Raw genomic sequence first — 14,139 nt, forward strand, 5'->3', positions numbered from 1 at the left:
TCACTGCAGTGAGGCTCTGTCAGTCGTGGCCCTAGAGAGGTGAGTCCTATGCCGGTGACTGCTGGGGTTCAGGCACAGGCTCTGCTTGGGCTCCTCAATCACACCTTTGCTGAGGTCTGTCATTTTGGGATATTTTACTTTCTTCTGGTCCAACTCATTCTGAGCCCAAAGTAGCAGTTTCAGTAATTTTGCCAGCTTAGGTGTGGACTCAGGATTTTCATAATCTAGAACAGCTTGGTTAACTCCACCCCTTTTGCCTCTGCATCATGTGAAGGAGGTCTCCAAAGGGAGACTCTTCAGGGCTGTCGAAGGCCAGCAGGGCCGGCGTGCGCTCCATCTCTGTGAGGCACTCTCTGCTCTCCTCACCCTGCTCGGCCAGCTGTGTCTGGGCGAACTCCAGGGCTGCCTCAGTCTCACAATGGCGGATCCGCTCGGTCAAATGCTGTTGCTGCAGATGAAAATGAAGACACCGGTTTGAGTCCAAGAGCTGTGGGTGGAGGCAGTTGATCAGGGCGATGGCTTCCTGAATCTGACCCTTCAGAAGAATCATCTCCCGAATCTTAATTAGTTCATCAAGGGTTTCCAAATCCACACTTGGTTCAATCCCAGATTCCATTCGAAACTTCTCTGCTGCTTCCTTGAAACCCTCTGTGACTAGGTAGTTCATGATGAGACGATTCATGTCTGCTCGTTGAACATGCAAGTTATTGAGCTTTGCCATCCATTCATCTTTCGTTATTTCATCGGTTTTTTCTGCATAACTCATTCTGATTTATTTAATGGATATACAGGGGAGCTGAGCAGCAAGATCAACAAGGAGACGCTCCAAAGAGGAAAGACAGGACATCAGAAGCCAGGCTGGGTCGGGAAGCTTTGGCCTTGGAGTCAATGACAGCTGCTTGTTTGACTGAACATGTAAGATAAATGTATGGCAAGAGCTGAAATCGTGCGAATCCTGCCTCCCGCAGGACACGGCAGCTCCACGGCCGCTCCCGGGGTGGGGCCTGAACATTTCTTAAATAAAGAAATTTTAAAATGAATTTTAAAGCATGTGCCACATGAGTAAAATTTGTGGATGAAATTAACTCTTCTTTGTGGAAATTTTTCATATAGTTCTGGAGGATAATTTATCAATAAGTGTCCAGAGACTTGAGAAACTTAAGTCTTCTAGTCTAGTAATTTGATTTCGAGAGGTATTTTAAAACAAACATTTAATTTTATTTATCGATGTCAATTGCAGCAAAATACACTTACTGATGAAAATTTGTAAATCACATAGCCAGTGCATAACTAATGAAAGATATGCTAGAGTCCTAAACTATACCAAAACATGTACTCTAAAACTTAAATTCATGTAAAAGGAACTGTAAGTCAGGTGCCATTGGCTCATGTCTGTAATTTTAGCTACTCAGGAGGCTACCATCTGAGTATTGTCATTCACACCCAACCCAAGAACACAAATCTGAGACACTCATCTCCAATTAGCCAGCAAAAAGCTAGAGGTGGAAGTGTGGCTCAACTGATAGAATATCAGCACAGAGTGAAAAAGCCAAGTAAGAAAATGAGGCTCTGGGGGCTGGGAGTTTGGCCTAGTGGCAGAGTGCTTGCATAGCATGCACCAAGACCAGGGTTCAATTCCTCAGTACCACATACATAGAAAAAAGCAAGAAGTGGTGCTGTGGCTCAAGTGGTAGAGCTCTAGCCTTGAGAAAGCCCAAGGACAGTGCTCAGGCCCTGAGCCTTAGCCCAGGACTGGCAAAAAAAAAGATCATGGAGCTCTGAATTCAAGTCTTAATACCAGTACATGCACATGTTCAAGCACACGCATGCGTGCACACACACAAATAAATATGACATATATTCACTTGTAAGTTATTGAATACTCTGAGGGCAATAACCACTGTTAATAGTTTCTTACACAGTCTTCAAGAAATCTATCTAGAATTTATGTGTATTAAACACAAACTACAACACTGATTTATGCTCTCATGCCCATCTGTCTGTGTGTTCTCTGTTTCCACATAAGTATATCAAATCAGTCCTGTTGGGGAAGGATATAGAAAAGAAACAAAATTGCCCCTGGTATAAAATTGACCACTTGTATAAAAATTAGTTATGAAAACAGGAAATCCTTTATCAGTTTAGATCATCACCCACATTTTTTAACTTATATCTATATCTCCTTTACACATCCAAGTGTCAACAAAATAACCAGTAGAGGGAATAGTGTAGCCTAAAATATTGTATCTTTATATGCTTCATCATTTAATGGATTAGTTTTTAAAAATGTATAACAAAAGGAAAGCTAAAAACTTTAAGTCATGAAGCAATCATTAAGTGAATTTAAATAGTAATTATCATGTCATTAATTTGATTTTAGCCAAACCAAGGAAAGCCTATTCTAACATTCTGCCTGAAATGGAAAATATAAATTTGAAATTTCTCCAAGCAGTTAATAGTCTTTCTATTTGATTTAGTATAGGTTCATAGCATCTGTGAGCTAAACTTTCACAGGAGGTCATTTTTATGCTATCAGCATTAGTTGGTGCCATTAAGAAAATTTTTTCCTGTTATTGTGCTATATCTGAGGGAAAAGTATCATTTTTAATGGAAAAATTAGCCTTCAGATCCTCCCTGTGTGGTTTCATATCACCAGTCTGTGGAAGGGAAGACTTTTAGTATTCAGAAGGAATTCAGTTTATTAAAAAATAACTAGTGTAAGAGTTTGGAAAATATTTTTGTATAACTCAAAATACAAGTTGTATTTTACATTTAGATGGAACATTAAGTTATGTACTCTTTCATGTTTTATATAATTATTTCAACATTAATCACTATGTTAATTTCTCTGTCTACCTGTTGATGAACTCAAATATCATTATATGCTATATTGCATGTATATCTGTTTTAGTTACAAAGTGCTATGAAGCAGGCCCAACTTTTGACAAGTTTAACTCTACTAAATGAAATCATCACCTATTTCATTATTAAACCAAAATGCTAACAGTTTAAAACAGTATACACTCACTAGATGTCTTGAAGTATCTAAATACAATCATAAAACTTATAAAAAAAAAGTTAGGGATTTCATGAGGTTTTACCATGGCAAAACCTTCTCACTCAACCTTTGAAAGACTCCAGTATACCTACTTTCTAAACTTCCAAATCACACTTACTTATGCATATTCAACCTTCCTCAGCCACTTCATATTAAATCAGTATCCAAGCTCATATTCTAAATCCACTCCGTTCAGCGAGAATACATTCTACCCTTGTCTGTCCTCAAGTTTTCAAATGGAAATATACCTAAGAATAGAGTTGGGAAGATTTTGCCTATTACAAAAGCCAAATCAGGTAGTGAGCTCTGAGCAGGAAGGGAGCCAAGAGAAATCCTGTCAAGTGTGGGTTGTGAAGATTCTGTCTGCTATCTGCCTATCTCCCCTAAGTGCTTCCCTCTGCAGTTCTGATTCCTCAACAGCCTTGGGTTCTGTCTGCCATCAGTTCCTGTTTTTGCCTGTGGGACTCGGCTCATTCCATGTATAGGGAAGACTATTAGTGCAGGGGTGCCAATACCCAGAAGTAGCACTGCCATTGGGCTGGATTAACATCTCAGCTCATTTTCCTCTTGGGTAGAAAAATTCCCAAGCTATTCTATTTTGATTGTTGGAGTTTCCCCATGAGAATGATCCCTATTGTCGCTATCTATCCAATAAATCACCTCTGCTGCTCTCCCTTTTCCAACTTCTCTACTTGTGTTTTCTGGAATCATTTCCCCAATAAATATACTGGCAACAAAATTATTGTCTCATGGCTGCTGTTGGGGAAGCCAAGCCAAGGGACATTAACTTGCAAAGTAGCAGCAGAAACTGCCATTCGTTGTCTACAATGCCCTGAATTAAAGAACTCAAGATACATTAACCAAACTCAATTCCCAAGAGTTTTCTTTTGTTTCCATTTGATGGCTGAAGAAATTGGAAGTTTTTGAGAAAATTAAGAAACATACTCCAATTCGTACATTAAGTGACAGAATCAGGTTGTTTCTAACGTTAAGAGGCCCTAGTACTGTGTTTTATACAAGATCAAAATGCTTGGGGCCACAGGGTATCCATTCAACACAGCCTTACCTTGTGGGAGCTCAGGCTTATCAATATCTTTTTTTTTTTGTACCTTTGACAGAGCTCAGAAAAGGAGTGTAGGTTGTAGCTCCTAGTAAAAACTAGCAAAATTGCAAGGAATTTTTCTTTATTTGTTGTTACTGTAGTGAAAGCTCAACATGCAGCTTAGAATAAGCATTAGATCTCCTAGCTGTGCTTGCAAAAGTAATAGCAAAATGATGCCCTATTCATATCTTGGAGAGAGTAATCTCTACTATTCATTCTGGACTCACTGATGATATGCTTATAAAATCACTAGAAGTGAAATCCTTATTCTGTACCTTTCATTATTGAGCAAGAAAATTTAAGTAGCTCCAAATATATTTTATTTTTTGATATGATAACACACACTTGCTTGTTAGTAAATATATGAAATTTATCTATGAGAGCTGCTTACATTTCTTACTCACTTATTTTTTCCATATATTTTTAGTGTAATTAATAGAAGGGTTACATTATATTCACCACATAGAAGGTGCATTACTTCACAAACAATGATACCCTTTCTCATGTCTTGGTCCCCATTTCCCTTCCCCCACCCCGCCCTTCATCTTGTTTCCCCCCTTCCCTCTCCAATTTCAAAAAACCAAATATGCATATATACAATAAATCAGATAACCAGGTGAAATACTGTAATAATATGAGATAACCAAGAGACAGCAAAAGAGATGAGAGATAACACAGTACATATAGGACAACAAGCACTCATTATATGGCTTTTGATTCTATATCCTGGCAGTCCTTTTATTTAGCATCATTCTATATGGCCTTATGTATCTAGGTTTTGCTCTATTGTAAATTTCTGCTAGGAGAGCCCAAGGCTCCTATTGGTTATGAAAAAATGAGGGAAACCGTTGAGCCTATGTTCCTTTGAGTCTGGCTTACTTCACTTAATAGGATTTTTTCTAAGTCTTTCCATTTCCTAACAAGTGGGGCGATGTCGTTCTTTCTGACAGCAGCATAGAATTCCATTGTGTATAAATACTACACCTTGTTGATCCATTCATCAAATGAGGGGCACCTGGGTTGGTTCCATATCTTTGCTATGGTAAATAATGCTACAATGAACATTGTTGTGCTAGTGGATTTAGTATGTCCTTGTTTCTGGATGGTTGGGTAAATGCCAAGTAGTGGAATTGCTGGGTCATAGGGGAGCTCTATGTTTAGTCTTTTGAGGAATTGCCATACTGCTTTCCATAGTGGTTTGAACAAGTTACTCACTTGTTTTTATTCCTTTCTCATTCACACTGCAAAGAGAAAGAATTTTAATCACTGGAGGAATATTTGTGTAATAAATGTAATCTGTGTCTTTCCATCAGTGAGGGACATGCAGAAATGGTCTACACACTCTTAATGCATGACTCCAAATAGAGCTCCAATTTGTGCCAAGTTTCAAGGAATTGTGTGTGTGCATAAAGACCTACAGTTGCTTCATGGGACACATTGCAAAATATTCCATTTAGAAAGAATTTTGCTTATGAGTAACATGTTCTGTGCCCCTTTCTCCTCTCTGGGACTAGCTAATGACATTATATAACTCTACATCACTTCCCTATCCAGCATGAACATCAGTCAAGTTCACTGAGCTTTGTAGACTTCAACACTAACTTATTATCAAGATTTTCTTTTCTTCTTCTTTTTTTGCTGATCATAGGGCTTGAACTTGGGGCCTGGGCACTGTCCCTGAGCAAGTTTGCTCAAGGCTAGCCCTCTACCACTTTGAGCCACAGCGCTACTCCCAGTTTTCTGGTAGTTAATTGGAAATAAGAATCTCATGGATTTCCCTGCCTGTGCTGGGTTTGAACTGCAATCCTCAGATCTCAGCCTTCTGAGTAACTAGGACAATAGACACGAGTTATCAGCTCCCAGCTAAGAACTTTGTTTTGTTTTTCTTTTTGTTTTGTTTTGTTTTTGTTTTTTTGTTTGTTTTTGAGAAGAAGTAAAAGATTGAAATCAAGGCCTCTTCATAAGTGTAATCCATTTTGTCTTGATTATTTTTGAGGTATGGTTTGCTTTATGCCCAGGCCAGCCTAGGCTGTGATCCTTCTTTGTGCTTTCCTATGTTGCTGAGCATGCTAGGCAAGCGCCACTGCCCTCAGTTACTCTGCTTCCCCTTAGCTGGAATAATAGGCATGCTTCCATGCTCAACCATTGAACAAGGCCAGACTCTTACAAACTTATCTCTGGGATGATCACAAACCAAAATCCCTGATGTCTGCCTTCTAGGATTTCAGATCAGGGACCCAGCTTTCCCAAGTACTTAAAGGCACAAAATATATAGCAAAAATTGAAGTTATCATCACAGCTTAAATTGGATAATGATTAGCTTTGTACTTAATAAGTAGCACATAGTATATTTTTAATTTTATCTTTGCAATAGTCCTATGGTACAGATGTTACTATTATATTTGGAAATAGGCTTAAAGAATATAAATAGTTGGCTGAAAGTCATACAATTCTAGCAGTGTTTACTATAGTTTTCAGAACTTTTATTATTTTTATACTTTTTTCAGTCACTACCATTTAGACTTGCTATATATAGACGGCCTCATAGGTTAACACATATGCATTACATTTAGGCTTTATAGTATGTTTTGAAAACTTTCCATATTACTTTACTGGAACTAAAAGAAAGGCCAAGTTAACATGGTGACATCTGAGTCAACAGCAGCCAGTTCAGCATAGACAACATCTTCTGGTTGTTTATGCTTTTGTTTTGATTATTTAGAAAAGCACAGAAAGGGCCTGGAGTTTGGCCTAGTGGTTAAAGTGCTTGCCTAGCATGCATGAAGACCCGGGTTCGATTCCTTGGTACCACATATATAGAAAAAAAAAAGCCGGAAGTGGTGCTGAGGCTCAAGTGGTAGAGCTCTAGCCTTGAGAAAGTCCAAGGACAGTGCTCAGGCCCTGAGCTCAAGCCCAGGACTGGCAAAAAAAAAAAAAGAAAAGAAAAGCACAGAAAATATTCATATATATGCTAATGGTTCATTTGTATATCCATTGTGCTCTGATAATGTGAATGAAAAGACTGCTTTAAATTAATTTTCAAGGGCAGAAAAAGTAAATATACCTTCCCTTTGAATTGAAACTTAAAAATGTCTGGCTTAAGGATGGATGTTGTGATTCCTCAAGTCTCACATCTAGAAAGCCTATACATACTAAAATCAATCAAGAATCATTTTAAATTGTTTATAAATCTCTTCATGAACAAAAGGACTGCAGAAGGCTAATATTTATTTAAGTATTCTGTCTTATGGGACTTCTAGTCTGTACGGAGTTTGTCAAAGATGCTAATAATTTTCATTCAATTATGGTAATAGTCTTGAAATTCTGAACTAATACTATTTTACCAAGGCACTACAAAGTTAAGAATTTTCCCAGGCTAAAGCTGCTGGAACCTAGCAGTGTGCAGTTTGAGTCCTGGACTGTGTAACGCCATGTACCATACTTTTTCTATTATGTTTTCAAAACATGAATGGAGGTATTCAGAGGTACAAAATTAATCTGGGGGACAACAGGTGGTAGACAAGCTAGCCAGGTTTCTTTAAATAGGATTTCTCTGAGACTTTACTTAGCATTTTAATTCACAAAGTCTGGATTGTAGCCGTCTTTCAAGATTCTAAGCTCTGCCAGGTGCCAGTGGCTCACGCCTGTAATCTTAGCTACTCAGGAGGCTGAGTTCTGATGATTGTCTTTCAAAGCCAGCCTAGGCACTGAAGTCCATGGACTTTTATCTCCAATTAACCACCAGAAAACAGGAAGTGGCACTGTGGCTCAAGTGCTTACTCATGTCCTGTAATTTCTTTCCTTCAAGCAAGGAAGCATGGGATCTGCAAAAAACAATGAACTACCACATTTATGATTGGGCTGTTGGGTTTGTTGTTGATATTTTCTGACTTTCTTCTCTCTTTAAGAAAAGAAATTGATATAATGAATGATTAAACATAGGGGCAAATGTTAGATACAGCATTTGTTGCCAAGAATGGACAGATCTTCTTGTGATCAGGAGGAGAATTGGATGCAAAATTCTGTAACTGGACCTACATGGTGTGAAATTAAAGCTGACATATTAAAGATTAAAGCTGACATATAAGAAAGCAAGACCAGGCTTAAAAAAAAAAAAGCAGATGGCAGTGGTCAGCCAGTGTGATAGTTAATTGAATGTGTTATCTAGATTAGGCTATACAGTGTCCGGACATTCAGCTCAACATTGTTCCTTAGTGTCTGCATGACAGTGGTATTTCAATCTGTAGATTGAATAAAGCAAATTGTCTAACCAAATTGTCTAACAAGCCTTACCCAATATATCAAAGACCCAAAGAGGACAAAGAAAAAGACCAACACAAGAAATAATTTTCCACCAGGCTTGGTGGCACAGTCCTGTAATCCCAGTTATTTGATTGGTAAGGGAACCTTGAGTTTGAAATCAGCCCAGGCAACCTAGCAAGCTGTAACAACCCGACAAACCAAAAGAATTCCATCTCTCTGTCAGGCTGATTCTGAGCTGGAATATTAGTCTTTTGAGGACTTGGGCTTGTATTGGAACAATAACATTGGCTCTCATACATCTGTAACATTCAGCATTCTGACTGTAGATGTTGGACTTTGCAACATCTATAATCATGTGGCAATTACTTATAATACCCGTATACATCTATGTGTGTCCATGCACTTGTGTATATGTGAGTGTGTGTTCTTTCTTTGTAGCAGAACCCAGAATTAAAGAACTGAGTTTCCAGTGACAAAGAGTCATGGGACCTGGAGAAGCAGGTGGGCTACTCAATCTTTACAAAGTGACATTTATACTGAGGAATCATTATAATATCATTACAGAATCATTATAGTCCAAGGCACTTCCATTCTCAGCTTGACTGATTCTACAATTCTGTCAATGTCCCAAAGTCAATGAGTGACATCTTATAAAAATACAATGAAGGAACTCCAATTCCAACAACATATAATATATCAGATGACCAGTCATTTTAGTGGACATGATTGGACCATCCTTTCATATAAAAAGTCATATTTATGATGATATAATATACATATTTGCTTATATATGTATATGTGTGTGTTTGTGTGTGTGTGTGGATATAGAGAAGAGAAGAGAAGAGAAGAGAAGAGAAGAGAAGAGAAGAGAAGAGAAGAGAAGAGAAGACAAGGACACTGGCCAGATAACTCTAAGGTGCCTGCCTTGCTAACAGGATTGATGGCGTCCATCACTGAGAAAAGAATTCAAGTTTTGCAGAGAAACATCATTAGTTAAGTTGTATTGAATCTGAAATGTCTATGTGATCTAAAAGGGAGATGTCAAAAAAGCAATTAAATAGGTAGTTGCCTCTAGGCTAGATACAGACAATGTGAACCTCTTGCATAAAAGTCATTATTGAACCTGTGATCACAAATGAAATTGTCCAAGAAGGGGCCCAAATTGAACGGAACTAGGATCTTAGAAGAAGTCCTTCAGCTAATGGGCTGATAGAGGAAGATAAGCCTAAAGAAGTGTCAAGAGCCTTTTGTAAAAGCATGAGAAGATAGAGTTTGAGCTCCTACTTGAAGAATAATTAGGCTCTAACTGTAGGAATCAGTAGGAAGAACATTCAAAAATTGAGGGAAGATAATGAGCTCAATTGTTCAGGACAAAGTGAGAAGGCAGGTAAAGGCTAGAGCAAGGTGCATAACTTTGATGGCTGAGGCTGAAATGGAGACAGGACAAAAAGAGGATGTGGTTGACATATGAAAAGCTATCTAGAATATGAGTATAAAAATCAGTATCAACTAAGCAGACTCAGAAGCCAACTGTGAGGGCTGTGGCTATCAGACCTGTTTATTACCTGTAAGTAGGTCCTTTGGGTTTTTTGATATTGTTGTTTTGTTTTATCTTTTCATGTATGGCTAACAGGGTACCTGAAGGTATGTATGTTTTTAATTTTTAGTCATAGATATGAATCAATATTATTTTATATCAGTGCAAACAGGTGCTTCTCTGTTTTCTATGCCTGTTTTTGTTTTTCCATCATGAATCTGGGGCGAAAACTCACATTGTCTAGAAGGATCAGGCAGGATCTGTGATCAGGCCTGGTGGATAGAATACAGGAGAATCAGGGAGTGGTGGTGTTTGTGGCCAAGGGGAGAGCATGGTTCTTATTTTTAAAAAATCAAATTGAACTTAAAAGGTAAAAGCATAGGATTGGGCAAGCCTTCTAGAATGTATATGTGGATTGTAGTCATCCCAAGGACATCTGCTTTATGGTCCAAGGACTAGACTTTCCAGTAATTCGAAGGAGGCAGCTGAGAATGAAAAGGTGTAGAATTTATAACTGTGCCAACATGTCTAAAGAAATAGGGAGGGGATTATAACTTCCCCCTCCCCCAGATCCTAGTCACTGAGGAGGACTGGGAGGAGAGGGATCAAAGGGACAGTTTAGTAGGATTCTGATTATGCTTATCATGGCAGTCTGGATGGTGACAAGATGATAGCACACTGGCCATGTAGAACACATTGTGAAAGCAACTGGACAGCTTTTCGGCTGCCTTCTAGAACTTACCCATGTCTGAAGATCTTGAAAGCCCCTCATCAATCTTGAGTCTTTGGTATCAGTACCCTGGAAACATGAAAGAGGTCTCAGCATAAAGTGTATTTACTTTTCCTTCAAGAAAACAATGTACATTAATCAAAAATTGTCATTTTTTAAAATAATAAACATAAAGGAAAGGGGGTCTTTCACTCACTCAAGTTTAAGGTTCGTACTTTGGATTTGCCAGCTATCTGGCCGAGTACTGCAGACAGGGAGTCTGAAAATTAAATGGGCTCACTCGATGCGAGTGAGTAACCACCCAACCTCTAGGGTCCCCCAAGTCTTTCAGGACTAAAATGCTACAACTAGAGATGTCCCACACAAAATGAAGTGGATGGTAAGTACTGGTGAAAGCTGTTATGGAGTGAATATGAAGCACCCTCTGTAGGATCCTGTGGTGAATACTTGGTCCCAAGCTGCTGGTTTTGTATCAGAAGGTGGCAGACACTTCAGGGCCTAGCTAGAGGAATTACTTCAGTGTGGGAGTGCCTTTGAAGGTTTGTACCTAGATCTTGGTCTCATTTGCTCTACTTCTGTTTCTTTGTTGCTTCTTCGTATGTTGTGATAGGTCTCAGGTAACCTAAGCTGACCTAATACTGATGATCCTTCCTCCTCAGCCTCCTGGATACCGAGATCACAGGTGTGAGTCAACACCTCTGTTCCCTTTGTCCCCCATGTGTGGCTGGCACACATCCAGAATCAACAGAGCCAGAGACTGAGGACTAAAACCCCTGAAACTGCAAACCTGAATAAATCTCTCCCCCTTTTAAGGTGTTCTGGTCAGGAATCTTGTCATAGTGATGAAAAGGGCAGCTTATAAAGAGAGACAAGGAGAGATGGAATTCTGGGCAGAGCTTGGCACTGGTTAAATCAATCTGCTTGCTCTTGGTAGGGTGAGTAGTCAAGGGAAGAGCGTTCAAGTTGCACCAAGTCTCCTGGAAAAGAGAGTGCAATACCTAGAAGAGGTTGTGAAGAGTTCTGGTCAGTTCTGACATCAAGCAGATGTCGTGAAATAAAATGTTAAAAATCTTCACTGTGCTAACTACTTTTGGGGAGCAATAGCTCATTAAAAACTGTAACTTCAATGATAAACCATTTTTCATGTTTAGTCCTGTTTTTGACACCAATGTATTTATGAAGAGCAGGACATGCATGCCACCCGAATGTGACAGTGGACCTCAAAAATAACCTGCTTCATGGGACATTTACCAATGTTTAGAGATGGTCTTGGTTATTGCTTGGGGGTAAGCTATGGGGTTTTGAGGGGGAAAGAACAGGGATGGGGTTAAATATCATAACATGCACAGAATTGGCCATTGTAACAAAAATTATCGAGGCCTAAGTGTAGACTTGGGCTATATGTAACAGACTGAGGAAGACATGGCCATTCTAGTTTAAAGCATATGCTCTAAGCTGTGTGAGGATGGATCCTCGTAAAGAAAAGACTTGTTAAATTATACAGACTCTGATCCCTAAAACCTACCAGGTAATAGATGCTCAATGATTGTTCAATGAACAAATGATAAAACTAATAGCAATTACTGATTGAGCTCTTCCTATGTGTTAGGTATTTATTTGGCATTTCACATTATGTTTGTTCACACAGGCCTCAGAATTAGGGCTATTATTATTGGTTCATTTTCCAGATGAAATGGACAAGGAATTACTAGTAAGCAAATGAACTAGCACTAGAACCCTTGCTTACTTAACTCTAATATTCATCTTATTAATTGTAACACTAAGCCATTCCTGTTGTAACATAGATTCAAATTATGTTGGCTATAATCAAATTTCAAATTATTTGACTGCTCGGGAAAAAAGGACTTCATAAGCTTCATAAACTATCTTCTCTCCCTCTTTTTTTCTTTTTTTGTTTATGGCTTCTCTCTAAGTTTTCTATTGCTATAAGCACAATGAATTTGTAAAGTACCGTATTAGGCAGGAACATTTCATTTTTATAGCAAAAATATTTTTAAATATATTCCTGGGATTTATGAATTAATATCTACAGCTGGATGGTGTGTTTGATGTTATTTCAGCAGATAGGAAATCCTTGAAGGGATGCTTGATGATTATAATAAGCAAAGATTGCTACTTCTCATTAAAAGAAAATGTCATTCTATTATTTTTGGGAACATATAAGCCAGGAAATGTTCATTTTATTTACAGATTATGTTATGCTCTCTGTATTTTATTCAGGAGGGGGAAGTAACATGGGGAAAATTCAATAGCAATGTAGAGTAGGCTTTAAAGAACGTCTACTGTCGTTTACCACCATTTGACTGTCTGATGGTTGATTGCTTTCTGAAAGCTCTAAAAACAGGAGATCAATATTCTGCAAAAGTCTATTTTAGCCTTGCGGGAAATTGTATCACACTACAGTGCTGCAGGTGGGTAGAAAAGACTAAAACTGCAGATAACTTGCAAAAACCATTCCGTGTTTTCTATCATCCAACCCTATCCTATCCTGCCCATCTTTTGTCCCCATGTATAGTCCTGTCTCATATGATCATTTATCATTGACTGAATGTGCCCTAAAGATTCACTTTGTAGAAAATGATATTTTGCTCCTGAATATCCAGTTTGTTCTTCAAAATCAAAGTCAGGCACCATTTTGAATGTGAGGTCTTTCTCTAACCAATAATCATTTGCTCGTTCACTCATTCACTGAACAAATTTACATTAATCCTATTGCCAGGTGCTCTTGACAGCACAAATGACAGATATAGTCCTAGAAGAATCTAAAAAGATTAACTACTGCCTTTTCTGGGTTCCCAAGATGTTCTTTCCTGTTTTTGTATCTAATTATATTCTGTTCCTTTGTATTTTATAATCTTTTTATGTAATTAAATTACACTAAATAATAAAAAGCAAAAGTAATATTAAACAAATAAATCAGTCACTATAAGCCTATTTAGAAGAGCATTGATCAACATTTATATTATAATTTGTGAACTCATTACAATACAAACTGTTGATATATCTATGCATTTTTATTCTGATTTTAGTTTCTATTCTGCTTCTCCTTCATCATCTATTTGACTTTGTGTTTGCAGCCCCATCCCTTGTGCTTCCCACAAGGCAGATACTCAATGTATTGTGGATAATATATGTTTTATGTGTCCATTCAGAAGAATGTAGTGTGAATAAATTAAAATAGATAATTCCCAAGTCTTTTTCCTTAACACTGATCTTTTGATTGTCTTTAAAGTTGTTTCAGATTCATGTTTGTAAATCTTCAGATTTAGGTTAGTATCTCTTAGTTTATTAAAATGCCTCAGTATTAAACCTCAGTTTATTCTAGATCTACTCTTGTTAGTATGTAGCTGTATTATGTGGCTATTGACACTTGAAATATGGTCACACTAAACTGATATGTGCTGTAAATTAAATCCCATAAATTACAT

The 14,139-nt window shown here is 38.0% G+C and overlaps 1 pseudogene; it reads right to left on the bottom strand.

Annotated features, from left to right (window-relative positions):
* LOC150066662 (glucose-induced degradation protein 8 homolog pseudogene) lies at window positions 1-766 on the bottom strand (annotated as a pseudogene).
* Window positions 767-14,139: the final 13,373 nt, after the last annotated feature.

Source organism: Megascapheus bottae, chromosome 2 (genome assembly GCF_031878675.1).
Source record: "Megascapheus bottae isolate mThoBot1 chromosome 2, mThoBot2.hap1, whole genome shotgun sequence".
NCBI lineage: Eukaryota > Metazoa > Chordata > Mammalia > Rodentia > Geomyidae > Megascapheus > Megascapheus bottae.